This window comes from Aegilops tauschii, chromosome 2, assembly GCF_002575655.3.
Source record: "Aegilops tauschii subsp. strangulata cultivar AL8/78 chromosome 2, Aet v6.0, whole genome shotgun sequence".
NCBI lineage: Eukaryota > Viridiplantae > Streptophyta > Magnoliopsida > Poales > Poaceae > Aegilops > Aegilops tauschii.
In genome coordinates this window covers 255,659,439-255,684,214 of record NC_053036.3, presented here as the reverse complement: position 1 = coordinate 255,684,214, position 24,776 = coordinate 255,659,439, and the positions used below count along the sequence as shown (strand labels likewise).

General features: G+C 44.8%; 1 pseudogene; it reads right to left on the bottom strand.

Moving 5' to 3' along the window:
* Nucleotides 1-15,866: 15,866 nt before the first annotated feature.
* Nucleotides 15,867-18,354, bottom strand: LOC141040925 (uncharacterized; annotated as a pseudogene).
* Between the last annotated feature and the right edge of the window lie 6,422 nt (nt 18,355-24,776).

Below are 24,776 nucleotides of genomic sequence, written 5' to 3'. Positions count from 1 at the left end.
TCTAATGCTACAAATTCTTCAACTGTCTCTGCTATCACTAATTCCTCATTTGAGGACATTGCTAGTATCACTGATGATGCAGGGCTGAAGGAATTGTACATGACAGGCATGTACAAAAGCCTCAAAGGGCATCAGACTCTTTGTGATGTGCTTAAAAAGCAGATCCTCAACAGGAACCCTAGGAAAGAGGGAATTGCCTTTGAGAGGAAACTTAATGTTGATGGTACATATTGGAAGCCTGAGCAGTACCCCAAAACCTCATGGGTTGCTGCAAAGGGACCTTCAGTTGATCCATCTAATTTATCTGGCTTTACATGTGAATCTCCTCATTCTTCTGATGATTCATTTCACTCCAACTAGAAACTGTTCAAAAATCAGAATGGTGAAGTATTTGCTAGATATGTTGGCACTAACTGCAGTAACGGTTCCCCTATGAAGAAAATCTGGGTTCCCAAAAGGTGCCTGAAAGTCTTCAGGTGAATGTCCTCATGACACCACCTGTGAAGAATAGGAACCCCCGATCAAATTCTTCATATGGACCAAATTCTTCATATGGATCCAAGTCCTCATACGAACCAAATTCCTCACATGGATCAAATTCCTCAAAAGGATCAAAGTCCTCATATGAATATCATCGTGCTAACAACTCTGTTTCGCTGGGAAGAGCTAAGAGCTATGAATATGAGCATTATTATTTTAACCATTATGTTCATAAGTCCTCGAAGAATTTCTCTGCTTATTCATATGCTTATCCTAGCTCCTCTTATGTGAAAAGAAATGGACTGGCTTCTATGCCACCTTTCTCATATGGAGCTTGCAGAGTGATGAACTCTTGGACACCCCTTCAGATGTGGGTGGTGAAGAAAAAGAACTAATTTCTTCTGCAGGGTCAGGTCTCCAGACGTGCGTAAACATCTGAAGAATTTGCTGGAAACCTGAGAGTGCGTGAAAGGACGCATGCTAATCATGAAGAAATGAACTTTTATTTCTCACGTCCTCATACTGCTTTATCTGTTCTATTGCTTGATGAAATTGATCTGATGAATTGATGTCATATTCTTCACTGATGAAGTATATGAGTCCATAAGCTGCACTAATTCATCTGCAGGATGATCATCCCAAAGCCACTAAGTGTGTCCTCGATAGTGGATGTACAAATCACATGAATGGTGACAAGAATCTATTGATGGATGCTCCCTTATCTCCATCGCATCTGAAGCATATCATCTTCGCTGACAAAGGCAAAACTCAGGTATTGGGCCTAGGTAAGGTTTCGATCTCAAAGGATCGACACATGGACAAAGTCATGCTTGTCGAGTCCTTGGGATAAAACCTCATGTCTGTCTCAATGCTTTGTGATCTTGATATGGTTGTTGTCTTTGGCAAGTATCGTTGTGTTGTGATCATGGAAGCTGACAATTCCAAAGTCTTCGAAGGCTTTAGGAGAGGAGACTTGTATATTGTTGATTTCTCTTCAGGACCACAACCAGCCGTGTGCCTACTTGCAAAAGCTTCAGAAGGCTGGCTATGGCATTGACAACTTGGTCATGCAGGCATGAGGAATTTGCACACGCTTGCAAAGAAGAAGCATGTCATTGGCATTGAGAATGTCAAATTCCTCAAGGATCACTTATGCGGAGCCTGTGAAGCTGGAAAGATGACCAAGGCCAAGCATCCAGCGAATACTATCATGACTACTACTCGACCATTTGAATTGCTTCACATGGATCTTTTTGGTCCTAATCATTATGCTGCAGTTTCAAATGAAGCATCTCAATATGGCTTTGTTATTGTTGATGATTACTCTCGTTACACATGGGTACACATTGTTATTTACAAACATGATGTGCAGGAAGTCTTCAAACGATTTTCTTCAAGGGCTTCAACCAACTTTGGTGTGAAGATCAAGCACATCAGTAGTGACAATGGAACTGAGTTCAAGAATTCTGGTCTTGATGACTTGATGATGAACTTGGTATTACTCATGAGTTATCTGCTCCTTATACTCCTCAGCAGAATGTCGTCGTGGAGCGCAAGAACAGGACTCTTGTTGAGATGGCTCGCACTATGCTTCATAAATACAAAACGCCTCGTCGTCTCTGGATTGATGCAATTGATACTACGTGCCACATCATCAACAGAGTATATCTTCACAAATTCTTCAAGAAGATTGCCTATGAACTCCTCACTGACAAGAAACCCAATGTGAGTTATTTCAGAGTCTTCGATGCTAAATGCTGGATTAGAGATCCTCATCACAACTCTAAATTTGCACCGAAAGCACATGAAGGTTTCATGCTTGGTTACGGAAAGGACTCGCACACCTACAGAGTCTTCAACAACGTTCTTCACATGGTTGTTGAAACTATAGATGTGCGGTTCGATGAAACTAATGGCTCGCAAAGAGAGCACCTACCTTCTGTGATAGATGAACCAGCACCTGAGGAATCTATCAAGTTCAAGGCTACTGAGGATGTCATTCCTACCGAAGAATCTGCTGAAGAATTCATTCCAGAACGTGAAGAATGTCGAGCTGAGGCACCTGAAGAAAACGGTGCTGAAGAAAATGCTGATCAAATTCCTCGACGACAACCAGCTCATCCTCGCGTTGCAAAAGAAGTGCAAATTGAGAAGATCATCGATGACATTGAAGCACCAAGTCCTCTCACACGCTCAAGAGCTTCACATTTATCTAACTTTTGTGGGCACTTTGCTTTTGTCTCTATCACAGAGCCCGCTAAGGTAGATGAACCATTTCTGGAGCCTGAGTGGATTCAGGCCATGCAAGAAAATTACATCAGTTTGAGCTCAACAACGTCTGGGAATTGGTCAAACGTCTAGATCCTCGCAAGCACAATATCATTGGCACAAAGTGGATCTACCGCAACAAGCAAGATGAAAATGGCCTTGTGGTGAGGAATAAGGCTCGGCTTGTAGCTCAAGGCTACACAGAGGTTGAAGGAATTGATTTCGATGAAACTTTTGCACCTGTTGCTAGACTTGAGTCTATTCGCATATTACTTGCCTATGCTAACCATCATGATATCACCTTGTATCAAATGGATGTGAAAAGTGCATTCCTCAATGGTAAGCTTGAGGAAGAAGTATATGTTGCTCAACCCCCAGGTTTTGAAGATCCAAAGCATCCAGACAAATTCTTCAGACTCAATAAGGCCCTCTATGGCCTCAAGCAGGCCCCTCGGGCGTGGTATGATACTTTGAAGGAATTCCTCATGAAGAAAGGCTTCAAACCCGGTTCACTCGACCCTACTCTTTTCACTAAATCTTATGATGGTGAACTGTTTCTGTGCCTAATATATGTTGATGATATTATCTTTGATTGTACTGACCAACATTACACTGACGAATTTGGTTATATGATGAGAGAGAATATGAAATGTCTATGATGGGAGAGTTGAAATTCTTCTTAGGTCTTCAAATTCGTCAACAGCACAATGGCATATTCATATCTCAGGAGAAATACCTCAAGGATGTACTGAGGAAATTCGGCATGCAAGATTGCAAAGGCGTCAAAATTCCTATGCCCACAAATGGCCATCTATGCACTGATGAAAATGGTGTTGACTTCGATCAAAAGGTATACCGCTCCATGATTGCTTCTTTATTGTACTTATGTGCATCTAGGCCAGATATTATGCTTAGTGTTTGCATGTGTGCCCGATTTCAAGCTACACCGAAGGAATCACACCATAAGGCTGTGAAGCATATTCTTCGATATCTATCTCACACACCAACACTTGGATTATGGTACCCCAAGGGCTCGGCTTTTGATCTCATTGGATATTCTGACTCTGACTATGCTGGTGATCGTGTGGACTGCAAGTCAACATCTGGCAAATGCCATTTCCTCGGAAGATCTTTGGTCTGTTGGTCCTCGAAGAAACAGAACTGCGTATCACTGTCTACTGCTGAAGCTGAGTACATTGCTGCTGGTTCTTGTTGTGCTCAATTGCTGTGGATGAAGCAAACTCTCAAGGACTATGGCGTCAATGTGAAGAATGTGCCTCTCTTTTGTGACAATGAGAGTGCCATCAAGATTGCTCACAACCCAGTTCAGCACTCAAAGATAAAGCACATTCAGATTCGTCATCATTTTCTTCGTGATCATGTGTTGAAGGCCGACATTTCTATTGAGCATGTGAAGATTGAAGAACAGTTAGCCGATATCTTCGCAAAGCCCTTGGATGAGAAGAGATTTAGCAAGTTGCAGTGTGAGCTAAATATCTTAGAATCTTCGAATGTTCTTTGAAAAGGACACTCATCCTAACACTTATGCAAAAATTGATGACTTGGATGTGCAACACATGAAGAAACATTTTTCTTCAATCAATGAAGACTAACACTCTAAGTGTGAAGAAATTAACGAATAATTTGATTCTCAGAGCCCAACGACAATTGTACGCTACGTCTGAAATCATCATTCTTATACGGTGGGTCACGCCACCACCAAAAGTTGAAAATCTTCAATTTGAGTTTTTTCCTCAGTTTTTCGAAATTCCTCAGTTGCTCGTGTTCTTCAACTTTGCATTGTCTTCACCATTTCCGTCGTTTTTCTTCATTGGCTATATATATACATACATACATACATACATATATATATATATATATATATATATATGAGTTTATGTCCTCTACAACATTCACTTATTGCTAATTCTTCAAGTTGCTATTTCTGCTAAGTGAATGTGATCGGACCCTCCCCCCTCTATGCTAAACTCAACCCAATCTATTCACAAATTCTTCATGTGTGTTCTATTTGAAACTCGTTCAAAATCTTCACTGTGTCCTTGTCAGCTGAAGAATTTGTGAACGGAACTTTTAACTTATCTTATCCAAATTTTTGGCTTTTGCCACTCAAACTATTCCGCATCCCACGAAATACTTATCTATTCACCTATGATCTCCACTTCTCAGTACGTGGGTGACACATGTCAACCGAATGAGAAGGGTCAGGGGCACGTTCGTCCAAATTCTTCAGGCGAATAGTTTTTCACCGTGGTTATAAATACCCCTCCCCTTCCTCACTTCTCCTTTACTCCGCTCGACCTCACTCTAGCTCGAGCTTTTCAAACCCTAGCGCCGCCACAACTTCATCGTCGTCGGTGAAGAAGAGCTTCACTGCCTCGACCTCGTCGCCGTTGTACTCGTGCCGGCCGCGGATTTCTTCACTCCACCGCCGCCGTAGCTGTCTTCCTCAGCCGAGTTAGGGCATGGAAGATCTGCACTGACGAACTTCACATCTCCACTTCCCAGTTCGTCATGTTCTTCGTCCAGGGTAATTAAAAGTTACTTTTACTGCCCTCTTTGATTTAAATGATTTCTACAAAATCCTCAAAGGTGTTTTTCTTCAAATCTTCACACACTAAACACCTCACATGTCATCTGATCTTGATTCATTTCTCTAAGTTATATTTTTCTTCAAGATTCCTCAATTGTGTGGATTTCTGATCTGTACAACTCTGGAACCTAAGACAAAGAATGCTTAGTGAAATTCTTCAAGACTCATCTGGTCAAATTCTTCAAACTTGTTCTTTTTGAAAAACCTCTGAGAACGCATATGACCTCTCCAAATTCCTCGCAACTATACTCTGTTCACAGGTACTCATGTCCGCTGCTGAATCACTAGGTTCTCATCAACTTAACTCATTTGCAGTGTTCCTCGAAGAAAAGTTGCATACATCTTCGGAGAATTCCATTGTTCAAATTCCTCATCTGAAGAAAATGGCTGATGGAAGGAAGCCACAGAAGGGAGGAAAGAGGCCTGAGGTTAATACTGCTTTTGAGATCCCTGATGATATATACAAGGATTATTGCACTCTTGATGAGGCCAAGTTTGGTAAGGAGGACAAAAATCAGTGCAAGGTGCGCATCCAAAGGATAGAGAGGAGATGGGCAAGAGAGTGGAGGGAGTACAGGTATGTTACTCCCAAATACATGAAGAAATTCGATCTAAATCCTCCGTGCCCAAGACCTCCATTGGCACCTGGCCAAGAAGCAGATCCCACTAGCCTCAAGCGCCGTGAGGATTATCCTGATGAATGGGCCAAGCGCCAGGCCAAGTTGGCCAGACAAGCAAGAGAAGCAGTGAGGAAATTCAACGAGGACTTTGTTGCTGCTGCTGCCTCTGCTGAGGCCTCTACTGTCAAGCCGAAGAAGGCCATGGCAAAGAAGCCTGCTTATAAGCCAAGTGCTTCAACTTCAATGCCCTCTCGGCCAGATTCCTCAAAGCCCTCACGGCCAAATCCTCAAACTGCTCCTTCTCCTCCATAGTCCTCAGCTCCTCCGCCAAAGTTTTCGGCCTCTCTAAACAAATCCTCAGCACCTATGCATCTCGCCACGTGCCAAAGGACTGCAGGCATATCTATTGCCTCAGGAGCCTCTGCAAGTTCCTCAGCTGCTCCAAGTTCCTCAGTTGGCCCCTCTCTGCTGAAGAAAAAGTCTGCTGTTGGACGAGGTCCTCGACCAAGTCCTCACAAGAAGCAGGTTTCTTTCCAAGTGCCCTCTGATGATGATGAGGCTGATGATGATGAACTAGCTGAAATCATCAGAGACAGACAAGTCAAGGCCGCTAGAGCCAAAGGAAGCAATGTGCCGCTACTTTTGGATCTGAAGCTGATCCTAGTCTATATTGATCTCTAGCACAAAGATCCCAACACTCCTTTGCCGGAGATGAACCTCACTCCAGGTCAAAGTCATGTTCTGACTGCCTTCATTAAAGAAGAAAAATGGAAATTTGAGAAGGCCAGGCAGCTGAAGAAAGCTCAGTACAGGAAGGAGCGCTTCCTGAAGAAAAACGTTGTCTCTATGACAACTGAAGAACTAGTGAAGATCCAGGCTGAAATCAAAGGCCTCAGCAATGACTTCAATGCTTACTATGCTGATTGGCAAGGAGCCAAGCTCAGGTTTGTAAAACTGACTGAGAAATTCACTTCAAAGGTTGCAGCTCCATCGCAACCAGAAATTCCTCAAGCCGAAGCATCTGCTCAACTAACAGAAGAGCACGCCAGCACCGCTGATGAAAATCAGGCTACGGAAGAAAATGTGAGTTCCAGGGCTGATGACTGCATTCCAGCCGCTGAAGAAATTGCCAGGGCATCCACTAGTGGTGCTCCTGATGAAAATGAAGAAGTCAGGGCAACTGCATCAGTTGTGCCTGAAGAAATTCAACCAAATTCCTCTGCTCCTCCTGCGCCTACCCCAACTCCAATCCTTCCATCTGCATCAGATGTGAAGAAGACCAAGGTTGCAGAGCGTGCAGCTCTGAAGAAAAGGAAGGCATCAACTTCATCAGATTCTTCGGCCCCGAAGAAGATGAAGCCATTGACTAGCTCACTTGACAACCCAATTGATGTTGTTCCTATCTCAACCATGCCATCAAAGGACCTTGTTCCTTTTGATGAAGATTATGTGATTCCAAGTGAATCCGATGAAGACATTCCCTCAGCTGCTTCCTCAGAGCAGATGGATGGAGAAATTGAAGCGGACGCAATCCCTTCAAGTCCAATTGTCTCCTCGCCCATACCTCAGTTTACTGCTGAAGAGGCCGGCGTTGAGGAATTGGATGATCAAAATTCTAACGTGGACATTGGGAGTACTACTTCATTGATGAATGATGATTTTTGGGATAGTCAGCATCACAACTCTCCTTTGTTCACGCCATTGCAGCAAATCCCTCAGTCCCCGGCACATACTGTTCCATTGGGCTCTGAAGAAACTCACCCCACTTTGTCCGTTCGTGAAGAAATTCTAGCCACTAGTGATGAAGAAACTGCTGCTGCTGAATCACTGAAGACACAGACTCCCACTGAAGAGGAACCAGAAATTCCTCAGCCTGAAGAAGCTGAGATTGCGATTCCTGAGGTTGTGATGCAACTTACTGACACTCCTCAACCCAAGCCAAAGGATCCATTCTCAAGGAAGCAAAAATTCAAGACTGATGATTTCTTCGGCGAGCACGTATTCTTCACTGGTTACAACCCCTATGACTCTGCTCGCATTAGGAAGAGGCGTTTCTGGACTGCCAGCCAGGCAAATTTTTATTCCTCAGTGCTGTTCAACAAAGACAAAGTCTTCGATCATGAGCACATTCCTCACGTGGATACGGAATCTCTGCCGTGCTTCGTACCAGTCCTCAGTGTTCTTCATGATGCTGGACTGTTAATTTTCTGCACTAATATATGTGATTGGAATGAAGAACTCATTCTTCAATTTTATGCAACGCTGCACATCACCGGTGACTCTGAAGATATGAATTCATGGGTGCTGGACTGGATGACTGAAAACTCTCACTACAAGGCACCAGCTACTGAATTGCTTCGTGCTTTTCCACTCAGTCCTCCCCTTGAAGCTGCTCGTTGCATGTACCAAGAGCCTGAGCTTACAGACCACTATATGAAAGTGCTGATGAAGCCATTGAAGCCAGGTCAGGCCCCAAGAACAAAATTCCTCGTGAAGGAATTGCTATATGTGCCTCGGACTGTCTATCGCATTCTAACGAAGACATTGAGTCCTATCAAGGGCCACGACTCGAAAGAAGAAGAAGTCGTTGGCATCATGAAGAATCTTCTTTTCAATATCATGCATGGTGTTCCCGTCAACTTCCATGATTTCTTCATGAGGACTCTGGCCAATGTCGCTATGTCACCATTTGAGTTGAAGCCTTATGCTCCGTGGATTATGAGATTCATCAGAAGGTCTTCACTCAACTACAAAACTGATACACTGAACCATTGCAGCTACTTGCCCCCGATTGAAGTCCTCAAACGAACATTTTCCTCAGCTGATGACAAGGGCAAGGCTACTGCTGTTATTGATGAAGGCATTCGTCCATTGGATGGTCAATTTCGCAAGGCTGCATCCTACTCCACCAATGACGACTCTGCCACTCATGACTCTGCCGCCAACGCAACCAAGCCAGATCCTCAAGGCACAGCTCCCAGGGTGATGACTGATCGTGAGATTCTCCTCAGTCTTCACCAGAAGGTTGATCGAAATCACAAATGGGTCAAACGTCAGTTTGGTTCAATTCTTCACAATATGACTGCTACCCACAATGCAGTGAAGAAAAACCACTACTACCTCCATGAAACCTTCAATTGTACCTGGGCTGTTCGGTCTCACATTTATAGCGAAGAAGATCTGAAGAAAATGGGTCTCAAGGAAGATTTTGACTGGTCTTCTCCTCCACCGAAGAAGTACAAGAAGGTCAACATTCCTTCCTTGGTGGCCAGCTCCTATTCTTCATCGGGCGACACCGACGAGCATGAAGACTTGGACGACACTGCGGCAGGCCCAACATCTACGAACGACCCCGACAACGCTGGCGCTCCTCCATCAACATGATATTCTTCAGGGGCGTTAGTCCTCATTTTCAACCCTTTGGGTCATTCGATGACAAAGGGGGAGAAATTTGAGTTAGTCTTCAAGCGGGTCTATCTTATATGGGCGTTTTTTCCTAAGTTACAACTCTCGTTCTTCTGATGACTTTGCTGGATCGAGTTGTAAACTTAAACTCTATGGTGGCCTGATACTTTTGCTGTGATTTTCTGCATGCTTATTCCTCGCTAATGTTAATGCACGCATGCTAAATTACATCAGTCACCATATTTCATCATGCATTTCAAATTCTTCATATTATATGTCAAATGCGTGTATGAATTACAAGATATAGGGGAGATCTCCATGATTCTACTCTTAAAGTGTGCATTGCTTCAAAAGCAAATTCCTCACTATGCACATCTTCAGGGGGAGTTCTTCTATATGTTGCAATCAAATTCCTCAATATCAGTATTTACACTTCATATGTTTATCCCTGTTGAAAACTGAACCTATATTGTCATCAATCACAAAAAGTGGGAGATTGTAAGTGCATCTAGTGCCCCTTAGTGATTTTGGTGTATTGAAGACTTATAGGTTAAGGGACTAATGTGTTTACACAGGTCTATAAGTCTATGAGGAGTTTGATATTTACAGAGAAAGTCGACCCCTAAAAATGAAGTTCTTCGACAGAAGACTTTGGATTTCTGAAGACTTTCTGAAGACTTTGGAAGTGAAGAAATTGGTGTGACCTTGAAGACTTGGTATTCATTCGAGGAACATGAAGTGTGAAGACTTTAGTTTTCATAGTTTCATTTTCTCTTTCTTGAGTCATAGGAAACACCGTACTATTAAAGGGGGTCGATGAAATACTAAGGAAAATTTTCCATGTGATGCTCAACTCAAAATCCTACACCTACCAATCCCTTCGAGTGAAGCCATTGGAAATCTCATACAGTTCTGTCATATTTTTCAGTGACAGAGACGAAGTTCTTCTGGTCTCTGAGGAATTTGCTCTGACTGAGGAGTTAGGAAATCGCTAGTGCGGATTGCCTACACATTGAGGAACATGATAGCCCTGAGGAATTTGAGCCTCAAAATTCCGACCGTTGCGGTGCTACGCGCCAGCTGTCCCAAAATATATTTTATCCACCTAATGGTCATATCATTGAAGGGCATTTATGTCTTATCATGTCGGGCTGCTCCCTAGGCTATAAATAGCCGCCCCCTACAACCACTAGCTGGTTGGCTGCTCCGAGAGAAACTGGTACTTGTCATTTGAGAGCATCCCTTCCTCCGAGGACTTTGAGCGAAAATCATCGAGTGAGGAAAACCCAAACCCAAACACCTACAAACCCAAAGTGATTGAGCATCACTGAAGAGATTGATTCTGCGTGGATCGTACGCTTGTTACCTTTGAAGACTGTGCTTCTTCTAGACGGTTAGGCGTCATGGTCTAGAGCATCCAAGAGGAATTGTGGATCGCCGAGTGACCGAGTCTGTGAAGGTTTGGAAGTCACCTGAAGACTTACCACGAGTGATTGGGCGAGGTCCGTGTGACCTTAGCTCAAGGAGAATACGGTGAGGACTGTGTGTCCGGGACTGTGTGTCCTCAGTTTTAAATACCTAGCCGCTCCAACCAGATGTATAACTGAGATAGCAGTTGGAACTGGTCTACCAAATCATTGTCTTCACCAAGCTTACTGGTTCTATTTCCTCAACTCTTTCATTTCCTCATAACTATGTTGTGCGCTTTCTCATATCTGTGTTTGAAGACTTTGACTGAAGACTTTCTCAATTTCCTCAGTTCAATTTCTTTAGTCTGTTTGTCTTCATCCTGTGTTATCCTGTGTTTACGCTTTCTGTACTTTGTGCTTGTCTTCATTTCATCTTGATGACCATGCTTGTGTTCTGTTATGTATACTTTTGAGTACTTATTCCGCTGCTAGTAGTTCTTCGCTAAGGAATTTCCTCACCCACAAATTCCTCAGTGAAGAATTCATAAAAATCGCCTATTCACCACCCTCAGTCGATATAACGCACTTTCAGCTTTCCTTTCGGTTCTTGCATGTTTTGTAATGGTCTATCCCATAGAGCCTCCTAATCAACTCTAGCCTTAATATTATCCTTTCACTTCCCCTCTATGCTGAACAATGTACCAAAAAGGGCCGCGGCGATATTATTTTCAGTGGCATCACGTCGATGTTGTGTGGGCAAAGGAGGTCTTTGAAGTAAGGCAGATCCCACAAACATGTCTTATGAGTCCAGGAACGATCCAAATTATACCCCTTGAAATACCCTGGATGCTCTGGACCAGGCTCGAGAGCGTTTAACTGATCCAGGGTCTGTTGCCCTGTCAACGCAAGTGGTGCAGAGTTTTTGACAACTCTACCATTGAAGAAGTTCTTCTTGTCTTTTCTGAACTTATGGCAAGGATCGAGGAACTATCTATGCAAGTCGAAGCAAGAAAACTTGCGACCCGCATGCAGCCAACGAAAATGAAGAGCTGCCTTACATGTGGGGCACGGGAACCTTCCATGCACACACCAGCCAACGAATAGCGCATACGCCGGCAAGTCATGCATCGAGTACATGTACCAAACACACATTATGAAGTTTTGTTTGCTAGCGGTGTCGTAAGTCTTGAACCCATTATCCCAAGCTTCTTGCAATTCATCCTTAAGCGGCTTCATGTACACATTCATATTCTTCCCCCGATAGTTGGGCCCTGGAATTATCAACGTCATGAAAATGTCCTTTCTTTGCATAATCTGTTTGGGGGGGGGATTGAGAGGAATGACAAATACATTCCAACAACTATATTGGGTTGCCATCAGAACAAACACATTGAACCCATCCGTGCTGATGGAGACTCGAGGATGCCTTAGATCTGCCGCTTTTTGCTCATGTAATGCATCGAAGTGCTTCCACGTAGAACCATCCAATATGTGTACCATCATCCGATTCCCATCTGCATCTAGTTTGGTTCGTTTGCCCATTTTGTCCCATGTCATCTGTCTGGCTGTCTCTTCGGCCATTAAAAGACATTGAAGTCTTGGTACGATTGGCATATACCTAAGAACATTAATGGGGATTTTGGTCTGCCTCTTCTCACCCATACCGTTGTCCACAACAACATACCTGGAAGGCTTGTAAATGGGACAATAGTTCAAGTCTGCATACTCAAGCCTAAATAAGGCACATCCTTTCTCACAAGCATCTGTCTTCTCTTAGGGCATCTTAAGTGCATGGAGGATTTTGTCCAACTGGTACAGGTTTGCAGGCATTACATGGCCCTTCGGTAGAAAGCATCCAAATACTATCATTAACGCGTCATAGCATTCTCTGCCCAAGTTGAATTGAGCCTTTAGATCCATTACTAGTGAGATGGCATCCATCTGACAAAGCTCAATGTGCTCGTGGACAGGACGTTTTGAAGAATCCACATTTCTTTGAAGGCCTTTGTAGATTCCTCCATCTTATCGTCGAATCCTGAGCCTCATGAAAGTCTTGCACCATGTCTTCGATCCCAGTACCATGCTCGTCGGTGCGACGATGAACCACCTCAGCTCTGGCACGTTGGGATGATTCACCATGAAATGTCCACACCTTATAATCGGCCGTAAAACCCCACTTCTACTGGTGTATACCCATTTCATCCTCTGTCCTCTTCTGAAAGTTGTCGCACCTAGCACAGGGGCACTAGGTTTTTCTCTGGCCATTTGGGAATGGGGCTCTCACAAACCCCTTGGTTTTTGTTAACCGTTCGTTGGTCATGTCTTTCTGACTAGTGTGACCGGTGTACATCCGTGCACGATCACTCATCTTACCTAGCTACTGGACACACAAGAAATATATAATTCAGCATCTATATTCATTAGTTAATCTAGTGTGTCAATTTTATTACGTCCATGCAACCTACACACTAATAGGTAAAGATAGGTCCTAATCCCACCCGAGTATGTGTAGAGTGAGTACGTTCTCCATGCTCTACCCCATTCCGAGACAAAATTTTGGCAGCAGCTCCCCGCTGTTCTCCAAATACATGTCTCGGCAAAAATCTGAGAGAATGTGCATCCGGAGAACACAAGGAGGCGCTGCCAAAATTTAGTCTTGGAATGGGGTAGAGCATGGAGAACGTACACAATCTACACATCCTCAGGCTGTCCATCGAAATCGCTGGACAATCCGAATGAGTTATAGTGATAAATATGCAATTGAATGCATATTTATCGATGCAACCCTTCCGTACGGGAGACGCCTAGGTTACATGACTTAGCATGAAAAGAAAATCTACCGACATGATTAAAAGAGCGTAGGAGGTGAAGGTGGATTCGTAGCTCACCCTCGGCTGTAGAGGAAGTAGTCGAACAACGGCGGTATCACACACCAAAAACTATGAGGACGATGACTCCAAGGAGATGAAATAGCACAAAGCCTATAAGTTTTACCGAGTCAAAAAAATTAGGACATCACATCACATAAATCATTGACACTTCAAACTATGAAAAAAAATCATATTGCTAATGACATCGAGTCAAGTTTTTAGATCATCATGACACTTCATATCCTAATTTCTCCTCTTTTCTTCTTCTTCTTCTTCTTCTTCTTCTTCTTCTTCTTCTTCTTCTTCTTCTTCTTATTCTTCTTCTTCTTCCTCCTCCTCCTCTTCTTCTTCTCCTCTTCTCCTTTTTTTTTCTTCTTCTTCTTCTCATCCTCCTCCTCCTCCTCCTCCTTCTTCTTCTTCTTCTTCTTCTTCTTCTTCTTCCTCCTCCTCTTCTTCTTCTTCTTCTTCTTCCTCTTCTTCTTCTTCTTCTTCTTCTTCTTCCTCTTCTACTTATTCTTCTTTTCTTCTTCTTCCTTTTCATCTTTTTTCTACTTCTTTTAATTATGACTAATTAACTAAAACCTAGCAATAATCTAATCTAATCTAGCACTAAACCTAGCACTAAACTACATATCTAATCTAATCTAACAATTAAACAACAAAAAAGAAAAAAACAAAAAAAAAGAGCTCACCGGAGGGCGGTGGGGCGCCGGAGCGGCAGGGCGCGGGATGGCCAGGGCGGTGAGGCACCGGGCCGGCAGGGTGCGGGGGCAACAGGGCGGCGGTGGCGACGAGGGCCGTAGGGCTCCGGGGCGGTGGGGCGTGGGAGCGGTGGGGCGCTAGGCCGACACGACGCGGGGGAGATGAGGCCGCGGTGGCGACGGGGGCCGCAGGGCTCCGGGCTGGTGGGGCGGCGGGGTGGTGGGGCGGTGGGGGTGGTGTGGGCGGCGTGTGGTGGTCATCGGGGAGGGAGAGAAACAGAGGCAGAGAGGGCCGTGTAGGGGTTAGCCGTTAGTTAAGTCAGCCGTTTGCCTTCTGTCGTGGGTGGACACGATCACCTATGGGGCCATCCCTTCCGGTTCGGCAAGGGGGAAGGTCACGCTGTACAAAGAGCAGAGGCATGAGGCAGCGCGACGGCGATAGCGCTGGTGATTTTTACCCAGGTTCGGGCCACCGTGAGGCATAAAACCCTACTTCTGCTTTGGTGGATTGAGTGGAAGAACACAACGACATGCAACGCTCGAGCCCAGCAAGGTTGCCTCAGGGGAGGAGCAGCTACGCGCGTACAAGTGTGAAGGGTGTGAATCCTTCTCTAGTTTGACATGGCCCTCCTTTATAGTTCAAGGGGTAACCACAGTGGCAAAACAGTCTTTATCTGATGATTAGATAGCTAAGAGTGCTATCATACCTAACTCTGGTAGTTAGGACAAAGTGCATTAAATGAATTGCTAGGTGCCACGTGGAGGGTGAAGCCTGGCAAGCCTGTCGTGCCTCTTAATCATCTCCTACTTATCTGCTTGACGCGCCTCTGGATGGGTGTCACACGAGGGTAATCTGTCTTCTAATGGGCTGCCACGTGCTTAGTGGAAGCCACTTAATCACTTGGGGTCTCGACACCGCATTGATAAGTGATTTGCGTCGCTGCGAGGTGGAGCGGTGGCGCCTTGCCGGGGTGATTTGCCCTTGGCGGACCCGTCAAGACCGCTGGGGAAATCTTGGACTTGTCCTTGGGGCGGCCACGACCCGGCCAGGCTCTCCTGCCCGACAAGGGAGGCCTTCCCATGGTGATGTTCTGTTCTCTTGTCTAACTTGGTCTTCTTGATCTCACGAAGAGCAGCTTCTCTGGTTTGGTCTTGTTTTAGTAGGCTCGGTGCCAGACATAAAGTGCCAGCAAGCCCGTGTATAAGTCTAGGCAACAGACGTGATTGTTCGTTGCACCGACAGGAGCCCCCGGGCCTGGCTCATACGTGTCGCCAGACATCGTTGGGGAAGGCCCTAACAAATACACAGGCGAACGCGTTAGTCCACCCGCAGTGGGATCCATGTCCCCCTTGATATCTTACTTGCTTCTCCATTAACCTGTTTTTTACACCTAAAACAGTAGGAGAGGCTCCTACTGTGTAATTAATTAAACAAATGGGGTGGACTTACATATGGTTATTTACAAGCCATCCCCTTTGGGGAGGGTGAGAGTGAGAGAATGTTATAAAGAGGCTACAAGATAGTTTAGGAAGGTGGTGTGTTTGTCCCCAACTCTATGAGTTAAGATGGTGATGTCTACTTTCAATCTAGATAGCCAGGAGGCTTTCGTAGGTGTTATTCCCCTGAAAAGCTTATTGGTTCTTTCTTTCCAGACGCTCCACAGCGCCTGCAGGATGATTTCCATGAACATTGGTTTGTTCCCGGACGTTTTGCTAGGTCAATCCATTCTAGTCTTGTGCCATGTATGCTCCAGTTGATACTAAGATCTGACCAGCAATTTTTACAGAAGGAGCACTGAAAGAAGAGATTCTCCACTTTTTCTTCCAGTTTTGAGTACAAAGAAGGCAACTATAGTCATCTCCAATGTTGTAATGTCTTTGCTTTAACATGTTTCTGGAGTTAAGTCGGTCAGACGGCAAGAGCCAGCCAAACACCTTGATTTTCATAGTTGTCTTAGATTTCCAAAGCCAGTCATATGCTTGATGAGCTCGGACATCCTTGAAATAAAGTTGTAGTATTTGCTAGCCGAGTATGCCTCAGACCCCCATATGAAAATCAATTGTTCGGTAGCATGTTGGATGTCCTAAAGTTGAATGTCTAAGATCAGACTTAGAATGTTTCTTGTTTCTGCATGCGCCTAAGCCGAGAGTGGAAGGTGAAAGGTTTCTCTCAGTGTCGTGGTCCCTAAGAAATTTAGACCGAGAGATCTTCCTGAATGGCAAACGAGAAAGACCGTGGGTGCGTTTCTGATAGGATTTCATCGAGCCAAAAGTCTTTCCAGAATAGTATATCTTTGCTAGTGCTCACTTGGGCTCTAGTGATCCTACAATAGGTTGGCATTAGTTTTGTTACGTCCCGCCACCAGAAGGAGCCGCAAGGATCAGTTGCATGAGGGATCCTAGTGCCTTAATAAGTGGTCCGTATTAACTCCAACCAGGGCAGATCCCATCGATTGTAGAATTTATGGAGGTATATAAGTAGCAGTGCCTCGCTTTGGATTTTTAAATTAATGACGCCAAGCCCTCCCGACTCCTTAAGTTGGCAAACCATGTCCCAGGCAGCAAGTGAGTTGCAGGGATCTCTGTTCTCATTCTTTTTGGTCCATAAGCACTTGCGTCTGATTTTGTCCAATAATTCAATTATACTTAGGGGCAACTCGAGCGTAGAGAGGGCAAAAATTATGAGGGAGGTTATAACCGAGTTAAGAAGAGATAGTTTACCCCCATAAGAGATCATATTGAGTGTAGCAGATAGCCATCTTTCCACCCGAAAAACAAGAGGCAAAAGGTCCTGAACCGAAGGCCGGGTCCATCCCCTGGGTAGACCAAGGTAAGTGAACGGCATTTTGACAACCACACATCCAAAAATGTTTGGCAGGCAGTTATAGGTGTCTTCATTGCAATTTATCGGGATCGGAGTTGACTTGTGGAAATTGATATTAAGCCCAATCGAGGTTGCGTAATATGAGAGGATGTCTTTGATGATTGTTTCTTGGGTGGGACATGCTGGTATAGCCAAAATAGTGTCGTCCGCGTATTGAATAACCGGGTAGTCTTTCGGGCTGTTGCAAGGGAAGGGCAGCTGGATGGCTCCTCTGGAGTAGGCGTCACTGATTGCAGCTTGCAGAAGATCGGCCGCTAGGACAAAGATCAGGGGAGACAAGGGATCACCTTGCCTAACACCACATTTACAGTGGAATTTTCAACCCGGCACGCCATTCAGTAGTACCACGGATTTGTCTGAGTCAAATATGCATTTAATCCATTCAAGCCATTTTTCATTGAAACCCATGTTTTTCAAAATGACTAACATGGCCTCATGGTCAATTGTGTCAAAGGCTTTGGAAAAGTCGAGCTTGAGTAGAACAATTTCTTTCTTAGAGGACTGACATTGATATATATATTCGAATCCCCAAGCTAGGCAGTCCTGAATCGTACGTCCTTTCAGAAATCCATACAGGTTCCGGTGTATAATTTTTAGAATCACTTTTTGCAGATGGTTTGCGAGGAGCTTAGTGATCACTTTGAGACAAGAGTTAAGTAATGTGATCGAATGATAATCATTCACTGATGTTGGGGCATTGTTCTTCGGGATAAGTGTGATGAAACCAGCATTTATGCTTTCAAGGTTGTGGTTTCCATCGAAGAATTGATTGCAGAGCTTATAAAAGTCTTGTTTGATCACTGACCAACATGATTTGAGAAAGACTCCATTGAAGCCATCTGGGCCAGGAGCATGGTCAGCTGGCATGTTTTTGATGACATTGTCGATCTCCTCCGTGGTGAAAGGTATTGTAAGTTCTTCTAGTCCATCAATTCATTTGATAATCCTGGCAAGATCATATTTATCTCATGATGCGAGGAGGAGCCCAATCTTTGTTTGAAGGTATTGAAGATGACAGCCTCTTGGCCAGCATGGTCCTCCACACAAGCACCATTATCAGTGGTCATGGAGGCAACGTTGTTAATCCGAAGCCTTTCAGATGCCATTGCTTGGAAAAACATGGAGTTTTCATCACCAAATTTCACCCAACGAATGGTGTAGCGTTTTTTCCAATACTGTTGTTGGTAAGATAAGAGGCGTATGATATGAGCCTTAAGAATTCTCCTGAAGTTAGCTTCTGGTATTGTGGGGGCTCTTTTGTGCTCCATTTCATCAAGCTCAAAGAGGGCTTTATTAGAGTTTTCAATGGCAATGGTGAGCTTAGAGATCCCTTTGCTCCAAACTTTGAGGGCGTTTCGGAGAGCTTTGAATTTCCTGCATAGGATCGTGGCCATGTTTTGTGACTTCATCGGCCTCCCCCAAGTACTTTGGACTATTTCTGAGAAGCCATGGTGTTGGACCCAATAAGATTCAAAGCGGAAAATCTTTGATCGAGGTATGGAAGTCTCAATAGTGATCACACATGGGATGTGGTTGGAAACAGGCCGTCCAAGTGATTTGACCCTGGTCTTGGGGTAAGTTGTAGTCCAATTAGTGCTAGTAAAGAACCAATCAATTTGCTCTAAAAGGGGATCAGTTTGCATACTGCACCATGTAAAGGACCAGCCTTTAATAGGTAGTTCAATGAGAGCTTGCGATCTAATGAAATCATTAAAAGTGATCATGTCATTAAGATTACCACCTGGTTAATTTCGATTTATCTGGGCTTCTGATGAAATTGAAATCGCCTACTAGGAGCCAATCTTCATTATCAGGGATATTTAAGTTTAAAAGCCATTGAATGAACGCCACTCTATGATCACCCTGGCATGGTCCATACACATTTACCAGTGTCCAATGGTGAGCTGATTGTGTGGACTGAAACTGAATGACCTGGGTGAAATCTTCTGAGGTAATGATAGTTGCATGAAAAATGGAACTATTCTAGATCGTAAAAATGCCACCAGAGGCTCCATGGGAGGGGACAAAAGCAAATTGGTCATAACGGCGTTGACAACATGATTTAATGATAGCATTATCAAAAGAGGCATTTTTAGTTTCCTATAGACATATGACAACACACCCACTAGAGTTGATGGCATTACAGAGTGCTAACTATTTGGCGTCTGAATTTAACCCACGGACATTCCAGCAAAGAAGGCTCCAATTAACCGACAGTACCATAGGAATATAAAAGAAAATAAATAAGGATAATATTAAGCAGCGACCGAAGATGTCCCAACATCCTTGTTAGAAAATAAACAAGGATAATATTGAGCTCATGCTCATCTGCCGTGAGCTTTGCAGCTGGGATGGCACAAAGATTGGTGCCAATATGCTAAATCACCTGGATAGGAGTTGGTGGCGGTGTTGTTGGGTTTGCTGCGTCTTCAGAAATCTCAGTGATCGTGACAGAGGATGCAGAAGGAACAATCCTGGGCTTGACCTTGGACTTCTTATTGGCACTGTCCGAAATCAAGGGCACTTTAAAGCCATCATATTTGTTGGAACGAGTACTCCGGCACAGGACAATAGAACATTCAGGAGCAATATTCTTACCACGTCATCCAACACGGGCAGAACCAGAGGGTGCAAGCTGAATCTGAGAGCTGTCATCCAGGTGAGTCTGAGCAATTATAGACTTATTTTAAGTAGTTGGTGTAGCTGGTCCCAACCCAACATATGCAGGTTGTATGTTGTCAAGTACAAGGCCCATACCAACACTTTCAGGTTGTGTGTTGTTCAGAACAGGGGTAGGATGCAGGTCATGGGAATCCATCAGAAGCATGTTCGGTGTGTTGGAACACGCGGTACGCTATGCTAGCGCCAAATAAAATTTTCTACCACGCACCCAAGATCATGCTGCTGGAAATAGATCACGGGATCGGGTTTACCACTAGACGCGCAGTCACCACATCGGAAGTAGAGTTGGTGATGCGTGTAGCCGATCTCCCGGGCCGTCTCCTCCTCGCGTTGCCGATCTCCCGCGAACAGCGAAGACCCGTGAACGGTGATCTCCCGCGAACGGCACCTCGCGGTTCCCTCGAACGGTTCGTCCAAGCACCGCAGATGCGATGCCTCCAAGGTATCCACACGTACGGGGAGCAGCGTCGAGCGACGGACTGCTAGGTCCGGTCGCGCGGCATGGGCATGGGGAGTGGTGGTGGCTAACCAGGGTTCAATCCTCTCAACCCTAAGTGGTGAGCCCACTGCCCTTTATATAGACCTCCGAGGTGGGCTCAACACTTGAGCCCACTAGGAGTCCACATCCATTTTCCACTCAGATCCAATCCGAAGGGCCTGCAGCCCCTTAAGTGTGCGACCCTATAGGTTCACGTACACATGGACACGACCAGAGTCGATAGTTGGTAGCGGCTCCTAGCACAACGTGCCAACTCCCATGTGGGCGTAAAGTCGTTTGACGAACCTCAACAATGTGGCATATGCAACATTCCTTTTGCCTCACGATATCTGTTGTCGAGCTCAAGGCGAGTACTTGTCACCCTTGTGTTAGCTCGACCTCTCTTCTCAAAACCATGATACGAATTCCCGAACTGGGTTAACACTTAACCCAAGTCGCATGGCCATGCTTTCCGAATCTGATCACTTGAGAGGGCCCAGAGAATATCTCTCCAAATAGGAGGGGCAAATTCCATCTTGGTCAACCATGTCTCGTGGCATGTCTCACGACTCACCTGAAAGCTACCTTTATAACTACCCAGTTACGGAGTAGCGTTTGATAGACCCTAAGTGAGCCGATCCTCATCCCGAGAACATGTGAGGACCTCAGGTCTAGGATATGGCATATACATTGCACTTGAGACTAACAGATGACTATATCTCGCTGCGTCTCAAAGTGGGTCTGTCCGGCTCGGTGATCTCCATCCCCGAGCCCATACTATCGGTTTAGCATCTCCATGCACATGACTTGTGAAACATAGTCATCAACCGAGTCGTATACTAGTCAAGGATATGTGTCTGCATAACCTTATCAACTAGGGACCATTAAAACAATCATCATACAATACATAGTTCCACAAACAAGTCACATACTTATTGATACATATCATGGATGATGTTCAAGGACAATACAAAGGACTCATGAATACATATGGAAATATCATCATCACATGATTGCCTCTAGGGCATATCTCCAACACGGTGCATGTACAGGCATGATTTGATCAGCAGCAGTATCCTAAGCAGGGAGAAACCAAGAGGAAAAACTAGAGACCAACTTGGTACAGTTGGACGAGGAGGCTTGACTAGTGATCATTGAAGCTTGAGATAAAGAAAGAGAGCCATTTTCTTCAGATAGGACCACCTTAGTATCAACTCTACTATCTCTGAAACCAAAACATGTTCTCCAAGTACCATAACTGACAATGATTGGCATGATGGCTATTGTGAGAAAGTTGTTTAGCCTGACAATTGGAAATCCAGAGTTTATGAGCATGGACGAAATAAAATCACCCTGAGTTGTCATTGCAAAGTGCATACCAGCCACATATAGAGAGACCTCAATTGCCAAAGATTTTACCTGCAATTTAGTTGGGGCAGTAATAGATCTTTCACCAGCAATCATAGCATGAAACAAGTTTGCAGGCACTAGAACATAGCTGTCAGACACAGTGGCACTAGAATCAGTGCTAGTATGAGCAGAAATGGAATCATTCCAAGCAAGCCCATGACTGTCCTGTATGTTGTTTGCCAGCAGCACATCGTCCTATACCCGAAGTCCCTCAGCAGCTAACCATGCTTGGAAATTATACAGAGCAGGGGGTGCCTGGGGACGTGGAGGAGGCCAAGCCCCCCAGTTTTCCTGAAAGTGGACATCATTGCCCTGATTGGCCCCTTGGTTCTGGTCAGCATTATTAGTAGCATTTTACACCATCCAATTATGAAGTTGTGCCTGATAAAGTTGTTCAGCAGTGAGTCCCTCTCCATGCAGAGGGTGAGCAATACCATCCTCAGGTGGTGGATGTTCTCCGGCAGGGCGAACCTCTGGGAGGTGAGCATTCCAATCGCTACTTCTCACAAACAGTTCAACTGTGGCGATCTCCCCCCATCTGGCACATGACAAAGCTCTTTGGAACCAAACGTAAGCTAATAACATGAATCTTGATGAGCACAAACTTTCTGTCACCTCTTGGGTTATGCCAACTGATGAGCTCCCCAAACTTATCGACAGATTTATGAATGTAACGAGATGTCTGATAGTCATGGGGGAAGCCAATGTAGAGCAACCAAGTCTGAGGTCCATAGCTAGTCATGCGCATGTTAATGCCAACATCATGGGGAACAAAAGAAACCACTGTGTTCATGTTTTCATCATCTTTATTTGTTTCAAAGGTTGTAACAACTACTGCATCTCTAACAACCAAACCAACAAACCCAAAAATGCCAATGCCCAGCGGGTAATCATCCACTTCAGTTGGGAAGACGTTGGATTCATGGAGCAAACCTTCGATGGTGTGGATAGATCTGCCTTGTGGTGGAACGGGGCGAAGCGGTTCACCTCAGCAAGGGCTAAGAAATCATGTGCTTCTTAGGAACCCAAACACCTCTCTTTCTCCTATGGTTCGCGGAGCAGGAGGTCACAACGTGGCTAGGATCACCACACGATGCACATTGGGTGGTCAGATTTGGTCTCGCACCTCCAGAGTCAAGTTGAGTAAGTGATTCAATATTTGACCGATCGACTTGATGGCTAGCGGGTCTTACCATGACTATCTTTGTAGTAAAGTTATTACCAAACCCAAGATGATAAGGATCCACATTATCCCTGGCAATATAAATCAAAGACGGAGGTGGATCAATTCTGATATTTGCTTGCTCTTTGTGAGAGGGGTGCTTTCCTAGAATAGATAAATAAGTGGGCTGGTGCTTCGCAGGTACGCGCACTGAAATTTTGGACCTCCAAGTAAACCTGGGGGCAGCTACGCAGGCCCAAATAATATGGTCCAGCCATCCGCAGCGAGAGCATTTTAAAGTTATCAGGCATTCAAAAAAGTGTGTGTTGGAGAACCACACATGACACAAGACGGCGATCTAGTAGGCTTGGTGGGTTCAAGAACAGTATGCAGATCAGACGGCCCATTACATGAAAGCCCATCAAATTCATGAGATAGAGAATCATATTCACCTGGACAATCCCTGGCCAAATGTCCCGCCAAGTCACAAATATAACACACATTCAGCCTCCGAAAAATGTAATCTATCGGGGGTGGACTGTAGGGACCATATAGTGGCAATGTGTTGAGGTGTATATCCAAAACGGAGCTGATCCAGTATATGGGAAATAATAAAAGTCGGAATTGAATTCCATTAACCCTGCTTAAAATTCCTTCCCTCAAAACGTCTAGAGTGCTCACGGGCCTTGATGCATACCTTTGTGGATAAGTTGCCAAAGTGAATATTCGTCTGCATTAAATGATGGGAGTCTTGAATGCTCTGATAGCCAGTTTGTCCCCAATTAACAATGAAATTGCCAAATTTTAGGCCGAAAAAAGATCCATTGCATTGAATGTCATTCATTGAGTTACGAAGATTGTCCAAAACCGTTTGGGTAGGCTCTTTGGTCGCCGGAGTAGATATCTCCGGCGAACTCCGACGAGCTGGCATAGGCCAAATGTCAGGATGTTGTAGATTCAAAACTGTAGGGTTTGGAAATTGATCACCAGTCGATATGAGTCCCAACGAAGATTTCATAGCAATAGGAGAGCGTGTTGAAACCTTAGAAATTCTTTCATCAGAATGCCAATAATCATCCTCCATGGAGTAGTCAAGCACATTAGGACGAAATAATTGAAAATGACATACAAAGTCTGGCCAGATTTGATCCTTGAGATGATAAGATGAAATGACCCACTTTGTTGGAGGCCATCGAAAAACGAAATCATCGATTACCCAAAAGCAAGACATTGAATCCAGATGGTAAACCACCAATGCAGCACTGAAGGGCAATACCCATAGATTCCTCCAACAAGTGGAGAAGGCAGAAGAGAAGTAGACGACTAAGAAAAATTCCTTGGATCCGTTGGAAGGAGAGAAGTGCACCGTGGTGCCAAAACGACGACGCACTTGAGCCGCGACCGTAAGGCCCGGATTGAAATCCCAATGTAGAAGTCCTTCCATGGCACATCTAGATCAGAGATCGCCATGGTTGCTATGGAGGTGGAGGTGGAGGGGGAGAGGAGCCATCTCGCATCTCCGGGATCGACGCCACTAGAATTGCCCAGTAGAAGAGTACTAGACATGTCCTTCATTAACCTGTGATTGAATCAGTTTCCGGTTTTTTTGTGCATCGTGCCGGACGACGTGGGGTTACCCACGTAATAGTCTATGGGTTTGCCCACATTGACGGGGAGGTAACTGCCATTTTATTCATCCCACCACCCATGTCGTTTCCGCCATGTACGCTGCATGCATTGCGCAGGGTTGGTGGCGGGCGCATAGGGCGCAGGAATGAGTGCCATGGCAAAAAACC